The sequence below is a fragment of the Dipodomys ordii genome, unplaced genomic scaffold (assembly GCF_000151885.1).
Source record: "Dipodomys ordii isolate 6190 unplaced genomic scaffold, Dord_2.0 Scaffold10, whole genome shotgun sequence".
Taxonomy (NCBI): Eukaryota; Metazoa; Chordata; class Mammalia; order Rodentia; family Heteromyidae; genus Dipodomys; species Dipodomys ordii.
The window spans coordinates 25,641,976-25,657,261 of NW_012267226.1; positions in this window are offsets into that span (position 1 = coordinate 25,641,976).

Genomic DNA, 15,286 nt, shown 5'->3' on the forward strand with positions numbered 1-15,286 from the left:
CCTATTCAGGATTACCTCTTCTTTCAAGTACAGATAGACAGAGGGCTTGGGTAGAAAGAGAAGTTGGTCATCAAAAGCTGGCAGAGAGCCTGCCTTGACAGCAAGGTGAAACTGCTATGTAAGTAAACATAGGTCCGTATTTTTGTAGAGAGAATGCGTCTGCTTTCTTTGACATAATGTCATTGTTAAATGATATTTGTGAATTTTTTTCTAACTCTTAAACTTTTAACACCTATGACTTCCCTATGCCTGTAATTTTTTTTAAGTCTCAAGATGTTAAACCTGGGCTTTCAGATGTTCTCAGACATAGAAATTAGGTATGACTATAGTAGTAGCCATGATACGCTGTTTTGTTTTTTATATTTGTTTGATTGTTGTTGGCCTGAAAAAAACTGGAAAGAAACCCTAGAAAAAGCCATTCATTTCTGCTGTACACAACAGATAAGCCTCCTTGACCTCTGTGACAGACATTCGTGCAAATAGACAGGGCCATGCTTAATGAAAACAACACTAAACTCTTCCTTTTGCATTTTCTCGCGAGTAAGTTTCCCTCACACTCCAGGAGGCTCTGGGAGAAGGGGAAACATGCTAAAGACATGGTCCCTGCTCACTTACAGTCCCATGGAGAAATCAAGAGCACACGATGTGCTGACCAGACCGACTGTTCAAAACTGGCATGGAAAAGCATAGCAAGAACAAATGGACAATATACAGGGCACTTTGATGGCTTATTTAAGTCCTGCCAGCAAAAAAACCTGGGAACATTTGTTCCCTTTTATAAATAAGAACAATGAACTTTAGAGATTCCGCAAATGGAAGAATGTAGGCACAGATTTTCAGTTACCCCATGTTTAGACCCATACTATATACCTCTTGCTGCACAAGTTTAGGGAAGTAACATTCTTTAGTCAGGATCAGCATCTCTAGCTGCAAAGGAAAGCTAGAGCTATTTAACAAAATGAATAGGTGTTTGATGCGCAATAGGTGTATAAAATACAAGTACTGTACATCATTGGCAGAGGAGAGATTTATAGTCAGGAATATGGGTCTCGGCAGGGCTGAGGGGGCAGGGAGAATGGTAAGGTTAAGCTGGGGAATGGGGGATGTGGAGGGGTAGAGCCAGGTATGTGAGGGTACGAGAGCAGTGTTGGAGGCCAGAGCTGGACCCTGACACTGCTCGCCTACTGGTGAGACAGACCCACCCCGTCCTGGAGCTCACCAGCAGCCCTGGTAAAAGATGGAATCAGGAAGCTCAGAGGAGTCAGCAGCTACGAAGCAATAATAATCCTTCATGTACTTGAGGACAAGTATTACATTTCCCCTGCAGCAGACTCTTTTCAGAGCATACTACCTGCGTGTTCTGTACCACCTATCTCCAACTCCCTTGAGCCGTGTCTCCCATTCACAGTGAGATATATACAGCATGACACGGCCTTTGGCCCTGGAAGGAGAGGTTTGAAAGTACACTGGCTAGACTCAGAAGGGAAAGTAAAAGAAGCAGAAGCAAAGCTACTGCTCTGCGCAGACTTGCTGAGCTCCCCATGCAACCAGAAAGGACATTACTCTCCTTTCTGGAACTTTCTTAAAATGATTGGTGAAGAGAAGGTGCCCCACTGCCTTGTTTCCTTCAGTGGCTTACTAGAACAATTGCATGTGGCGGGGGAAGGGTAGACTCAGTCTCCCCAGAGTCAGTTACATACCTCCCTTCCCAAGAACAGAACCAATTAACACCTTGCAAATCCCGGGGTTCTAGGACCCACTGTCTAGAACGCGACTGGAGTGTTGGCTCACGTGTCTAGAATATAGACTGGTTTCCACTTAGTTCCACTTCTTCTGTGAAGTGCAGGCTTGGAGGTAAATGAGAAATGGATGCTATATATTCAGAGTTTTGAGCTCTGAAAGAGAGTAGCCCAAGCTAAGGAATTTAATTAAAATTTTAATTTGCAGTGTCTAGTTCTTCAGTGACTGTAGTCACTGAGTAGCAAAAGGTTAGAAGCTTCTTGCTATGAAGATTTATATTTATGCCTTTGAGAACCACATCTGGGCTCAGGCTGCTAAGGAATCAGTGGGCTGTCCGTACCTGCAAGTGAACAGACAACTCAAATCAGCCCTCTTCCTCACCTTGTCCAGGAGCATGTTAAAAGTTCCTTGCCTTGATGTGGTTCTTGGCTAGGAAAGTTTTCTCTGCTCAGTACCTTCTAAAACATCCCTTTCCACAAGAAACCTGAGGAAGTGTTGCCAAGGATTCAATGCAAAATTTAGTTTGTCTTTAATCAGAAAGCAGGATGTCAGGGGCTGGGGATGCAGCCCCTGGTAGAGTGCTTAACTAGCATGCGCAAGGTCTTGGGTTCTATCCTCAGCACCAGGGTGGGAAAATAGAACATGGTATTTATGTTGCAGTAATTGGATTGGAACAAGAATGTTCTTCGTCCTTTACTGGGTAATATTTGAGCAAAGATGGATTTATTGGCTGTAACTCAGAACACAGAATGTAGTCAAAACATTTTGGTGTTTTTCTTGTTTTCTGTCATTTAAACTTAGATTTTCTTTCCCTTTCTCACATGGACAGTAAGGTTTAGGAAGTATAGCATCAGATTCAGTTGGGTTTATTTGTTGTTGTTTAATGGTGTTCTTTATTTTTATGACTGATTTTGGCAGGTTCATAAGTACTAGGGGACCACTAACATGTCAATTTAAAAATTCTCTTTTGTCAGAGATGTGCCTGGACTATATTAGTGGGTTCCAACCACATGAAGTCAACAGTCAACAACAGGGTTGTTTTCAGGTAGTCCTGACGGATCTGAACAAAACTTTAATGACACTGCTATCTAACAAAATTTTTAAAGGTAGTTAAGGCAAAAAAAATCTGCAGCTGCTAATAACTGCCAGAAATCTGTTGGATATGTGGTATAATCTCTTAAAGTCATGGTAACCAAGGTAGAAAGAAGTGGCTTCATTGAATACATTCTATGCACTGTACTATATTGTATCTTTCGAGTGAAGATTGCCATGCTTAAGCTGCTCTTTTTTAGAGGCCTCTGGAGTCTGAATTATATAAAAATTAAAAATGCTCTGGCTGAGCAGCTGAGAAATCAAGTTTTTTTGTTGCTGCTCTTGTTCACTTAAGACTAAGCCAAAAGAGACTTGCTAAACCAGCCAAGGCTTGTACAGCTGATTTCCACGGCACACTCTAATTTCAGGCAGCAAAGGGTATGAGTTACTGGTATTATCCCATTTGGTTGTTTGACAGGAGTGTTGGAAAAATTGTAAAGTGCAAGCATAAAAGACATCAGGAAAGAGTAGTAGTCCCGACAGAAACAACGGACAAAGGCCGTAGCTTAGTCAAGTTGGATCTATGTCCTCTAAGCATTGCACCAAAGAGAGCTTCCTTTTCTCACTTGGTTTTTTTGCATGTGGATCTGTTTGCAAGCTCAGTCCCCCAGAGAGAGATTCTGAGCTGTCTTTGTGCTAAATTAAACATTAGTTTTCTCCTTGGGAACCTGATCTTCCATAGACTAGGCAACAATATCTTTTTGAGAGAGCTCCCAGCCAAGCATTTCCCCCAGGAAGAGAATGCTCAGGAGTCTTTTCACTTCTCTGTCTGCTTAGCTGGTGTGACTGTGGTTCCTGGGAATTGTTTTGTCTAAATAGGTCTAGAAGCCCTTAGAGCAAGGACTTGTACTTTAATCCTTAGCACAAGACTGCCTTCTACTGCTTAGCATATAATAAATAACCACAGAGCACCAGCCAGGTCATGTAGGATAACAGCCATGTATGGGAGGGAGTTTCCTGGCCCTACTGCCCTCCTCCCTGTTCTGTACCCACAGCAATGAAAAGGAGCATGTTGCAAATCACCAGCCATGTGACTGCCAGCCCTCCCCGACTCCATTCTGCCCATCCCCCTAGAGGACCAGTTCATATTGCTCTAAAAATAGGCCACTATTTACAATTTATAGAGTTGTATGAGCCCTTAGAGAGAAAGCAGACCAAACCCTTTTTTTCATAGGTGGAGAAACTAGAGCCCTTTAAAAAACAAAAACAAAAACTCCCTCCCAATATCCCAGAGCAGTAGAGTTAGAACCAGAGCCCTCTCACTCCCATGCAAAGCAATTGTGTTACAAAGGTTTTCTTTTTAATAACTCTGTTTTAAAAAGAATACCATTACGGGACATTTTAGATTTTTGTTGATATTTCATAGTAGGAGAAGTGTGGAACTTAGAGCCAATGATAGTTTTCTAAATAGCCATAATAATTCCTTCCATCCTACATACTTAGTGTGATGTGTCATAGGTATGCTCCTTATTAAAAACAAAGCTATCTCCTTTGAATCTTGCATGACCTTGTGATACCCTTTCACCAATACTATGTGACAGAAATGACAAAAGGACACTCACTCTAAGGTGGCCCCACCTCATTGCACACTCCTGAGCATGTATGCCCAGCAAAGAGAAGGTTACCCTTGAACGTGTGTGGCCTAGCCAGCCCCCTATTCAGAGAGCCACACAAGGGAGCCCAGTGGAACCAGCAGAGAGATCACCAAACAACTTTCACTGTTCAAAGTCATGCACTTTGGAGTGGTTTGTAATGTAGCAAAGCAAAATGGCCAGCCAAATCAAAGCTAAAAATCCTTCATAGCAGAGTTGCTCTGCTTTCTTATCTGTGCTACCTCAGATGGATTTCTTTACATTTTTGAGCCTCATTCTCTGCTTTTGAGGATAATCCTAATTCTCTCAAAAGGTTATGGGGGTTAAATGAGATAGTTCATGAAAGAGCCAGTCCACACGGCACACAGCAGAACTTGCTCTCTTTTGTCTCTTAGCACCATGTTAGAATTCAAGCTACCCTTCCTTTGTTATCTTGCTTTTCCCTCTTGTGCATCACCATTTTCCTAGCCTTCCTCAGCCCACAGCTCCCCTGAACAATTTTTTTTTTCTCTCCTGGATGATGGCCTGGTGCTATCATTCCTCCCAACTACCAAATTTCCCTGATTCTTGTTACGCTCCAGGAACCACATCTGCCTTGGGTGTAGTCTACCCTTACAATAGAAAAGGGTTAACCTCATAAAGATGTCGCTCCCTTGTACTGTTACGCTGCCCTTGGGAGAAGTCAAACAGCACAGCAAATATGTATGGGCAGCATAATTGCATTTGATCTTCCAGGTCACAGAAGACTTTGTTAGCGGTCTCTGTTCAGCACTCGGGGAGGAAGAAGCTTAGTCTGACTGCAAGTGTGCTGCTCCCACACTGCCAATTCATTTTTTCTAGGAAATTAAGTGCTTCGTCTTTTCTACCTCATCCTTTACAATAGGTGAATGAAGAAGGAAGGAAAGCTGCTATGGTTTGCCTACTTGCTGTAGTTAGCAGTGCTATCCTGTGAGAGTCTGGCCTGAGAACTTGGTGTTTAGATTTGATATGAGCTAATGGTGTACCTCATCAAAGTCTTTACTTCTTTGGTATTTAGCTTTTTCTTTGGAGAAAAAGAAGCACTTGGCGAGTAGATTGGGTTATTTTGTGTCTTTCAATAGTGTTTTGTGTTTGTTTCTTAATTTCAGTGACTCCTTAATTCTCTATCTAAAAAAGTGAAAAAAAAGTCGAGAAGCGTCTAACATATTCTTGGGCACTAGCTCCCAGCCATGAGGCAGGGGTTGTCTTTGTATTCATTGCTCAGCATCCTTCCTGGACATAATGAGCACTCACCAATTCTGACCCTGCGTGTGGATGTGAAGTTCCAGTGTAAGAAACACAGCTGTTAGTTGGATTCATTAAACTTTCACAGGGAACACTGATTTTCCCTAAGTCCCCCCAACTGCGCTGGTAACATTTCTGTGGGGGTTAAAAAACTCCCCCAAGTACTACTGTGAAATAATTCCATGAAACATAAATATAAAGTGAAAAGTAAAATATTGCTGTAGAATTCTTGCTCAGGAATTGTATGTATCAGTCTCTCCATCTGTTCTCCCCCCATGCCCCACAGCCCAGACACACAACAATTGAAAAGTGTGGATTGATGGATGGGATTTTATACATGTCATCACTTCATTTTTTAAATATGTTTCCGCTTTAAAGGGGAGCTATAAAAGAGAGTCACTGAGAAATTGGCCTGGGGGAGGGGAATTCAATCTGTGGCTTCTTTTTTCCCCTCCTCTTATCACTAAAACCCTAAGCAGAGAGTGTAATCACCTATTTCCCAAGGGCAGCCCTAAGCCCTTAAAACTCTGCTCTGTTTAGGGATTTAACAGAACTGGGGGAAAAAAGAAACACAGTTTCTGCTCCCAATAAGCCAACAAAGGAAGATTTTCCTGAATAAACAGTAAATCTGAAGACTTTCCTGACATGAACCCTTTCTTTTCTATGCAGTTAGAGCACAGCTTTTCCTCTGCATCTTTACAATGTGGAGAGTTTTGGGGGGTCTTTGGACCATGTTGGAGCTCTAGACCAGCTGGGTGCATTTTCCTTAACAAAACAAGATGTAAGTAGCATGAAGCCAAAGAGTCATTTGGTCTTGGCTGTCACTTCATGTTGTTTCAAAGGATAGAGCACTTAGCTTCATTGTCTGTTAGGTTGCAACCATAGAGATAATGACTTTTTCCCCCTCAGTTGCTTCTCAACACCTTGGAATTTCTTTTGTCAGGATTTCTAAATGGAAATATCTTAATGTTATGCTATGCAACATTGCTTTTCTTTCTTAAAACACTAAAACAAAGTTTGCTTTCTTTTTCAATACATTAACTCTTACCTTTGCTTAGAGAATGTACTTCAAGCTCCAATCTTTCTCTCTCTCCCTCTAACACACACACACACACACACACACACACACAATTTTGTTTATTTTGGTTGTATATGTATATGGACACAAGTTGACTACCCATATGAGTTTCAGAAAAAAAATGAGAGATGAAGAAATACATCAAAGAATATTTAAAGGAATTGCTGTACAAAACAAGAGCATGCCAATCTTCAGAATCCAGAGATGGGGGAAAGAATGGTATAGTTCATCAATAAATGGATCGATAACAGGAAACCTTCACCCTGGCCTGTGCTTGAACTAGCAAGGTATCATCAGGGCAAGCTGCCCTGCTTTGTTTCTCCAGCTGCAACCCCTAAGTTTGGATTCCTCAGCACCCTGCATGGCTAGATTATCTTGTCATACTGCATTCAGCTCAAATACCACCTCCTAGAGAGACTGCCTTGGCTGTCCTAATTAGGGTAGCCACAAATGATGATCGCCTTCTCTCCCCGAATTGCTAGTACTACTCCCGTTGAAGAAGTTTTCTTTTCTTTATAACTTTCATCACTGTCTGAATTTCTGTTCATTTCTTCTTTATGCATGGCCTCTCTTCTCCCCAACAGGATCGTAAGCTCCACAAGATGGGCATCTTAGCAGTTTTGTTCACTGTTTCTGTCCCAAGCCTTTAGCAGTTCTTGGGGTAGTCAGTCAGTGTTTATTGGGTCAATGATAATAAGCCCAGTGGCTTTTAAGCTAGAAATGTCTTTCAGAGACAGGGGTTAGGAAAGAGAGAGCAATGTGTGGCAGGATTCCTACCCCCTTCCTGTTTAATTATTCTCTAATCTACGAGGGGGTGTGTGTGTGTGTGTGTGTGTGTGTGTGTGTGTGTGTGTGTGTGTGTGTGTGTGTGTGTGTGTGTGTGTGTGTGTGTGTGTGTGTGTGTGTGTGTGTGTGTGTGTGTGTGTGTGTGTGTGTGTGTGTGTGTGTGTGTGTGTGTGTGTGTGTGTGTGTGTGGTGGCATGTGGTGTGTGAGTCTGTCTGTCTGCATAAAACAGGGCTTCTATGAAAAATTCTTAGGCTAATCTCTTAAAATTCTTTCTAGATCCAAATTCTAAAGCCCTATCCCTGACATGAGAAAAATGTTAGCTGGTATAAGGAAAAGGATGATAGATCAGAGTTACAGATACTATGTTCCTACAATATGATTGATCCTGTGCTACCTTGCACCACAAAGGATATAACAATTTGTGTGTGTGTGTGAGAGAGAGAGACAGAGAGACAGAGAGAGAGAGGAGTGTGTGTGTTTGAGTGTGTGTATGTGTGTGTGCGTGCACGCACACACGCACGCATATACCCATACTATAAAGGCTTGAACTCAGGGTCTTATAGAGCTTCTTACTCTTGCTCAGCTTCCTTGCTCAAGGCTGGCACTCTACACCTCCAGTCAATCATTTTTGCTGGTTGACTGGAGAGAGTCATTTAGACTTTTCTGCCTAGGCTGCCTTTGAACCTGGATCCTCCATCTTTCTGAGAAGCTAGGATTAGAAGAGTAAGCCACTGGCACCCAGCAGAGAGGCTTTACATTTTAACGGGGGAGACACACAGTAAACAAATAAAGAAACAAGATAAATTTAGCTCCTCATTCCTTACTTAATGTGGCTGATTAAAGATTGATTTGGGTTAACTAAAACAAATCTGGGAAGGGCTGTGGAAAGTGGGAAGTAGGAGCCACACACACACACACACACACACACACACACACACTTCTGAGGGACCCCTTTTCACGATTGTTCCAAGCCTGTGGGGGGGGCACAGCACTAGGCCCCTTAGCCAGTCTGTGTGAAATGAGGATTCTAGTCTTTAGGAAAACACAGTCTTATCACACCTTCCACGCCTAGCACTACCGTGTTCACTTCGTCAGAAGTCACTGGACTCAAGAATTCAAAAAACCTGATGGAAGTTTTCTTTAGTAGAGAATGTAAGAGGTTGTGATGTGGTTGAGTGATTTCCTAGGTTTTATACATAACATTGCAAAAGGAAAAAAACAGAGAAGAAAGAAAGAGAAAGCAAGAAAAGGAAGGAAGGAAGAGAAAGGGAAAAGAAAGGGAAGAAGAAAAGAATGAAATAGAGGAAGAAAGAAAGAGAGAGAAACCAGACAGGAAGCTGGGAATAGCATCACAACACTGGTAAGGTACAGCAAGCTGTCAGGAAGTATTCAGAAGCACGTAGTGGTGCTTACAATAGCCACAGTAATACCTTACATGCACACGTCCACATGGTCCTCACAGAAATGCTGCTATCTGCAAGCTATCTGTATAGCTATTTGGGGTTCACAAATAAGTTGAAATTGATCATAAAATCCACAAGTTCTGGGACTTGAACTCAGGTCCTGGGCAACGTTCATGAGCTTTTTGCTTAAGGCTAGCTCCAGTTCTGTTTTTTTGCCCATCAATTGGAGTTAAGATTCTCACAGACTTTCCTGCCTGGCCTGGCTTCAAAACATGATCCTCAGATCTCAGCCTCTGGAGTGGCTAGGATTGCAGGTCACTGGTGCCTGGCATCAAATGCTATTTTTGAATCACTCATCTGTGGTGTGTGGGCCTGTGTGCATGGACATCTCAGGGTGTTCTGGGGGCTGGCACCTCCGTTTCAAGGACAGGTAGGACAAACCCAGATTTGTTCTTGCTGATCCCTTCTGTGACCATCAATCTACTCTTGGGGCCAGTGGTTCTGCAATGGGACACAGTTGGCGAAGTTGAGCTAGTCCCTAAATCCTCAACTATCCTCACAGCTAGCCGGGGACCTGGAAGCTCACCTCCACACAGGCTGAAGCAATGCCTTGCTCTGAGGGAATGGCAGTCGTGGGCAGAGTGAGGATGTCGAACACCCCTGCCACACCAAATCTAGAGGAAAGGAAGTTTAAATCATCAATTTGTAGGAAAGGGAAGTAAGGTGAGGAAACACTTTAGTTTTTAAAAAAGTCTACGTTTTGCTGCCTGTATTTCTTGTTACCCTTGGGAGTCAACTGTGAGTCTCAGGAGAGAGCTACAAGATCACTAAGAAGAGAAATTTGATCTTGAATCAGAGAAACACATTCTCTTTGGAACTAAAACTGGTCTCTTAAGTATTTCTTCTTACTGTTGCCTATTTTGGAATACCTTAGATTGAACTTAAGGGAGAGATCATCAGCTCTTTTCTGAGAAGAGGTTTTTTTTTTAATCCATTTCAGGTCTAAGAGGAGAATATATATTTTTAAAATTGATGAGTGTTTTCTTATTGCTAAGAGAAATGTGGTGGCTTGTAATTGATAAGATTTTGTTTCCAGGTGAATATGTGCTTTATGTATCTTCTATTTTCAGTATCAATGGTCCTATCAGCCATCTAGTACCTAACCATTTAGTAAATGTTGAACTAATAGGTTTGCAAGAAACACCGCACTTTACATTTCTCTGAGTATATGTTACTAAATGGAAATATTGATCTCCAAGTTATCTTTTGTTTCAGCACATTAAAAACATCACATTGTTTAATATGTCGGATGCTATTCTTAGTTTTTAAAATATTGGCTTATGTCCTTCTTTCACTATGAGATTATTCCTACTTTACAGGTCAGGAAATTGAGGCCTATGCTGAAGGAACATGCTACTATTTAGCCATAAGCAGTAAAATCAGAAATTGAACTAAGCAGGATAATGCAATGCCCACAGTTCAAACCACTGTTGACACTGTGAGTAAAGAAAATCATATTCGCATCTGGGTGTGGCTAGGCTGCAGCTCACATATGATCTGGAACCCACTTGCAGTAAGACATTTGAAAGTCAATGGCAACCAGACCTAACTAGTTATCCAGGTGCAGGTATCATTCAGAGGGAAGGCCTACAGGCCAGAGGTTGCTCTTTGAGATAGTTGCCCTAATCCTACATTTGAAACTGTAGGAAGTTCTTGGATAGGCACAGTCCATGATTGACATGCATGCCTCAGCCAGCATCCCAGGGCAGATCTGAGTTCTGAGGAGGCTGCTCAGGGGATACATCCAAGGAGAAAGGAGAGCTGTGCTGGGCATGAGAAAGCACCAGGTGACTGGCCTCTAGGAATGGATCCCTACTTTGGGAATCCAGACCTGGAGCATCTTCACTACAGATTCCAGATGAGGTGTTGATCCCAAGGAGAAATAAGTCAGAACTGACTATACTGAGAGTGGACAAAAATCCCTTCATGGAACAAGCTTAGGTTTACGCAAGTTCATTAACGTTAGGGAAAGTGCCTTGAAGACAGGTGTAACCTCTCTCCCTGCCTATACAGACAAGGTTTCTCTGTTTTGTGAGTTCTGTGCAGCTGCACCTTGCTCCTCACCTGCAGTCAGATTGCTCTGGCCAAGCCCCTCTTACCTGACAACAGAAGATATGCATGCATTGTGGAGGAATTCCTGGTGGGGTAGAGGTAGAAGGGAGACAGTGTGGATGTTTCAAATAATGGCCTTGACTTGAGGGTGACCAATAGGACTTGCTTTGAAAAATCAATGTTTTTCTTTAGCAAATACGTGTTGACATGTTTTGTCTAAGCTCTACCCTAGGCTGTAGAAACAGAGAGGTGAGTGGACAGTTTCTAGGATTTCTTGGACAGTGCTTTTCTTTTTTATCAGCAGCTCTTTTTATGCTACTAGATAAGAGATCTAGCTTCTAGAGGAGCTCTCTGAATAGCAAGCAGATTGTGCACAGTGGCGAGTGTGTGTTTTCAGGGAGGATATTTTGGTGTCCTAGGATTCTCCTCAGGTTGTAAGAGCCAAAGAACCTGAAGCCCAGCACAAGATTCTGCCAACAGCAAGGCTGCGTGGGTCTCATTCTATACAGAACAGCCCGCCCAGGAGGTCTGCACACTCTCCCTTTTCTTCTGTGTCTATTCATCCAGTTTCAGGAATCTGATCAGAAAACAAATATAGCTAGCTTCATGCTTAACGTATTTCCATAGACTTAGACAGTTATCAGTTTTGTTATCTATCTAGGTAGAAGGCCCATGGTCTGAGTTATTTTCATTCTCTATTGCAGTTAGTTTAAAGCCCAGTCCAGTAAATTTTTCACTATGTTCTTAAGTGACCTCTCACCATTTTCAGGCTTCTCCTCCTCCTCTCTTGACCTCAAACATGAACTTGGTATCTCCTTTCATGGTGAAGAACTTCTTGGTGAATAGGGAAAACTGGACTACACCTCCCTCTTGGGGCTTTTCAGAGTCACACTGACTCTATTATTATTAGCTGTGCACTCTGGGCTGCTGGAGTTCCTATTTTGGCACTGGACCATCAAATGCCCTATTTTTAAGAGTCTTTAACTTAGTTGTAAACATGTGCTGTGGCTGGTAGCTCACTCTCTTTACTCATATTTACCCAAAGCATCTTAGCTGTTGAAAAGCTGTTATGATGAAAAAATTCAGAATCAAAGCTCAGCATCCAAGATTATTTTTTACATTCATCTAACACAAAACTCTGTGTGATCTTTATCAAAAAATAATAAAATGGCATTTGGTTGCTTAATTTGATGGTCCAGTCATACTGCTAATTTGAGGGGAGGAAGAAATAGAATGGCCAAGTCATGTCTCTTTGAAAATGCTCTTCAAACTTGTGCAGAGGGCAATGCTTGCTGCATAACACACATGACCGAGCAGACGACAGAGAGGTCAGTCCAGTTTTCTACAAAAGTAGTTTATGCCCTGAACGTATTTAGAATAAACACAACATCCTGTAGACGTATCTCCAGCAGACTCTAAATTCTGGAGCCTTCACTAATCTCATTAGGAGAATATAAATACAATCTCACCCTAACCATTAGCTTTCATACATGTGTTAATGGGCTATCGATGTCTGAGAACCATGTATGGATGGTTACACACACACATGAACACACATACACACATACACACATACACACATAGACACAGGAATTGGGTGAAATAAAAATATTACCTGTATAGCTAATATTTTGATCTTTCACAAGAATTGCATCCAGTGTAACAAAACATACTTCAATGTTTTGAGGAAGCTTAAAACAGGAGGATCGGGAATTTAAATGCTGGAGAGGTTGAACTCTGACGTCTTCCTCTTGTGATTTATCACTCTAAAAGTAATGTTAAGCAGATTCTTGTATTCCACAGGAGAAGCAGTATTTGTGGTACTTACCACAATATGAAAATATCTGATTGTTCTGTTTAAAGGTTATATTTCCTTCAAATAGGACTTAAGTTCTAAAAAAAAAAAAAAAAAGAACAAAAGTTAATGTCTCCGGGATGCTTTTCCTAACGTGCACAGATTGTATCTTTCCTTTTGGGCGGGCAGGTTTACTCTGCAGCCAGGATGTCTGTGCCATACCATCACAGTACATGTGTTCAGGCCATGGCAGACCACAAGAATACCTCTTATGTTCTAAAAGCTATCAGGAGAGGAAAATCTTTGTAAAATCCAGCTTTAAAATTCCTGGTGGCTTGGGTTTTTTGTTGCTACAAAGTGAGATTTCAGTTGTCATGTTAACAAGAAGGTGAAATTAGCTAATTGTATCAATTATCTATTGCTGCATAACAAAACTTAGACGCTGAAAACAACACACTTTCTTTATCTAAGAGTCTGAAACTGGGGAGCTGCTGGGTAGGGTGGCTGGCTGAAGGCCTTGTGTAAGGTTTCAGTCCAGGTACTGGCTGGAGCCTGATTGAGGATGGAGGATCTGCCTCCATGTTCCCTCAAAGTGGTTATTGGCAGGACATCTCAGTTTCTCACTGGCTGCTGGCCATAGATGTCAATTCTTTCAGGCCCCTCAGAACCTGCCTCAGTCCACAGAGTCCCAACCAACCACTGGCTTTCCCCAGAGACAGTGATCCAACAGGGAGAGCCCAATGCTGACACCAAATTTCAGAAGTAACTCTCTTTCTCTTAGACATGTGGAAAACCAGGATCATTGGGGCCATGCTGGAGGCTGCTTAATGTAGACCTAAGCACTAGTTCACAATGTGGGTCACTAAAGAAGGCTATCCCACTGCTATTTAAAATTCAGTCATGTCATATCCACTGAGTGTCAGCTCTCTACTAGGCCCTATTCTAAATAGAACATAGCAGAAAATCAAGAAAGATCTTCCTCTCCTGAGTCTTCATTATGTTTTATATGGCTATAATCACTATTTGAGTCCACATGGGTTGTGGGCTATTGTAATTAGGATAAGTACAGGGACCATTGTTTTAGACAAGAGCCACCCTGGGTCAGCTTCAGCAGGAAACAGGTGAGGAACCGCCTTTATCTACTGGTAATAAGGATAGGTTTTTAGAAAGAAATCCAGAACAATGTCATCTCACTAGTGATTACATTCTTTTATTAGTTAACTTCAAGTGATAGCCTCTCTCTAAAGGCTAAAAGGAGGAAGGGAAGTACTCTACTTAAGAATTAAGGGAAGTAGAGAGCATTATGATACAGTTTGGGAGTCCCACATCTTATGTTTGAGTCATACCCTTCCTGCTTGCTTCTCTTGGACATGTTGTTTGACTCATCTGGGCCTGAGGCTTATGTTTCTAAGATGGCGATTGCAATAGCACCTTTCCAGGAGTTGTAAGCAGCCAGTGACCCCAAGTTCTTATCACAGGATCTGGTTCTTAGAGACTGCTCAGTTTTATCTGCCTTTTCTTCCATCCGACTCTATCTGTGTACTAATACATGATCAGGACTCATTACCAAAATTGCTGTCAGAAATGTCCTCCTAGTTAATCCCAAATGTCCAGGACAGTAAGAGGATAACGAGACTCCCACAGCAGTCTCCCCTGTCAGTGTCAGAGCGGTGACTGGCTCTAATATTGTTAGGAATGAGGAAGGAGAATTCTACCTGGGGTTCACTAACTATGTCTTCTTATTTATCAACACAAGTTTACCATTTGGAAAGCATAAAAGTGCTTTCTGGATGCAAAGGTTTCCTATTTGTGCTATTTCTGTTGAATATCATGTGCTAACAAGCCTCTGTCAGCAGACACACACTCTCCAGGGTCTCTGTCTTATTTTGTCAGCCTCAGGCATCTGGGCTAGAAAACCCATTTCCCTCAGCCCAGGCCTGACCAGGCAGCCCTTCCCTGCCACAGAGGTGTCTGCCTTTCCTACTTCTCTTTTTTTTTTTTTTTTGAGTGGTATCATTAGAGAAACTGGCAGTGAGAGAAAAGGGACCCTGGTCATTGTCAGCTTCAGAAAGAAGATAGGAATTCAGTTGAGTAGAGTGGAAAGTATAATTCCTGAAGTTTCCTAGAAGTCTGATCTCTGAGCACCACACATACCCCTCATCTTGGAGGCTTCCATTGCCAGGAAATACATGCACATTCAATCCACAATCCCTGGAAACCTAGGAAGACAGGAACAAATGCAACCAATTCTGAAATGGCCATGGGCAGTGACTAGTTTGAAGTGGAAGACATTCTGAAGATAGGAGGGCAGAGAAGGTTGGGGAGGAGGGTGAAGAGCAGGCGCAGATGCTTTGGAGTCAGACTCTGACACTGATTGGCCCTTAGACAGCAAGGGATGGTATTTCTTAACCTAACCCAAAGCCT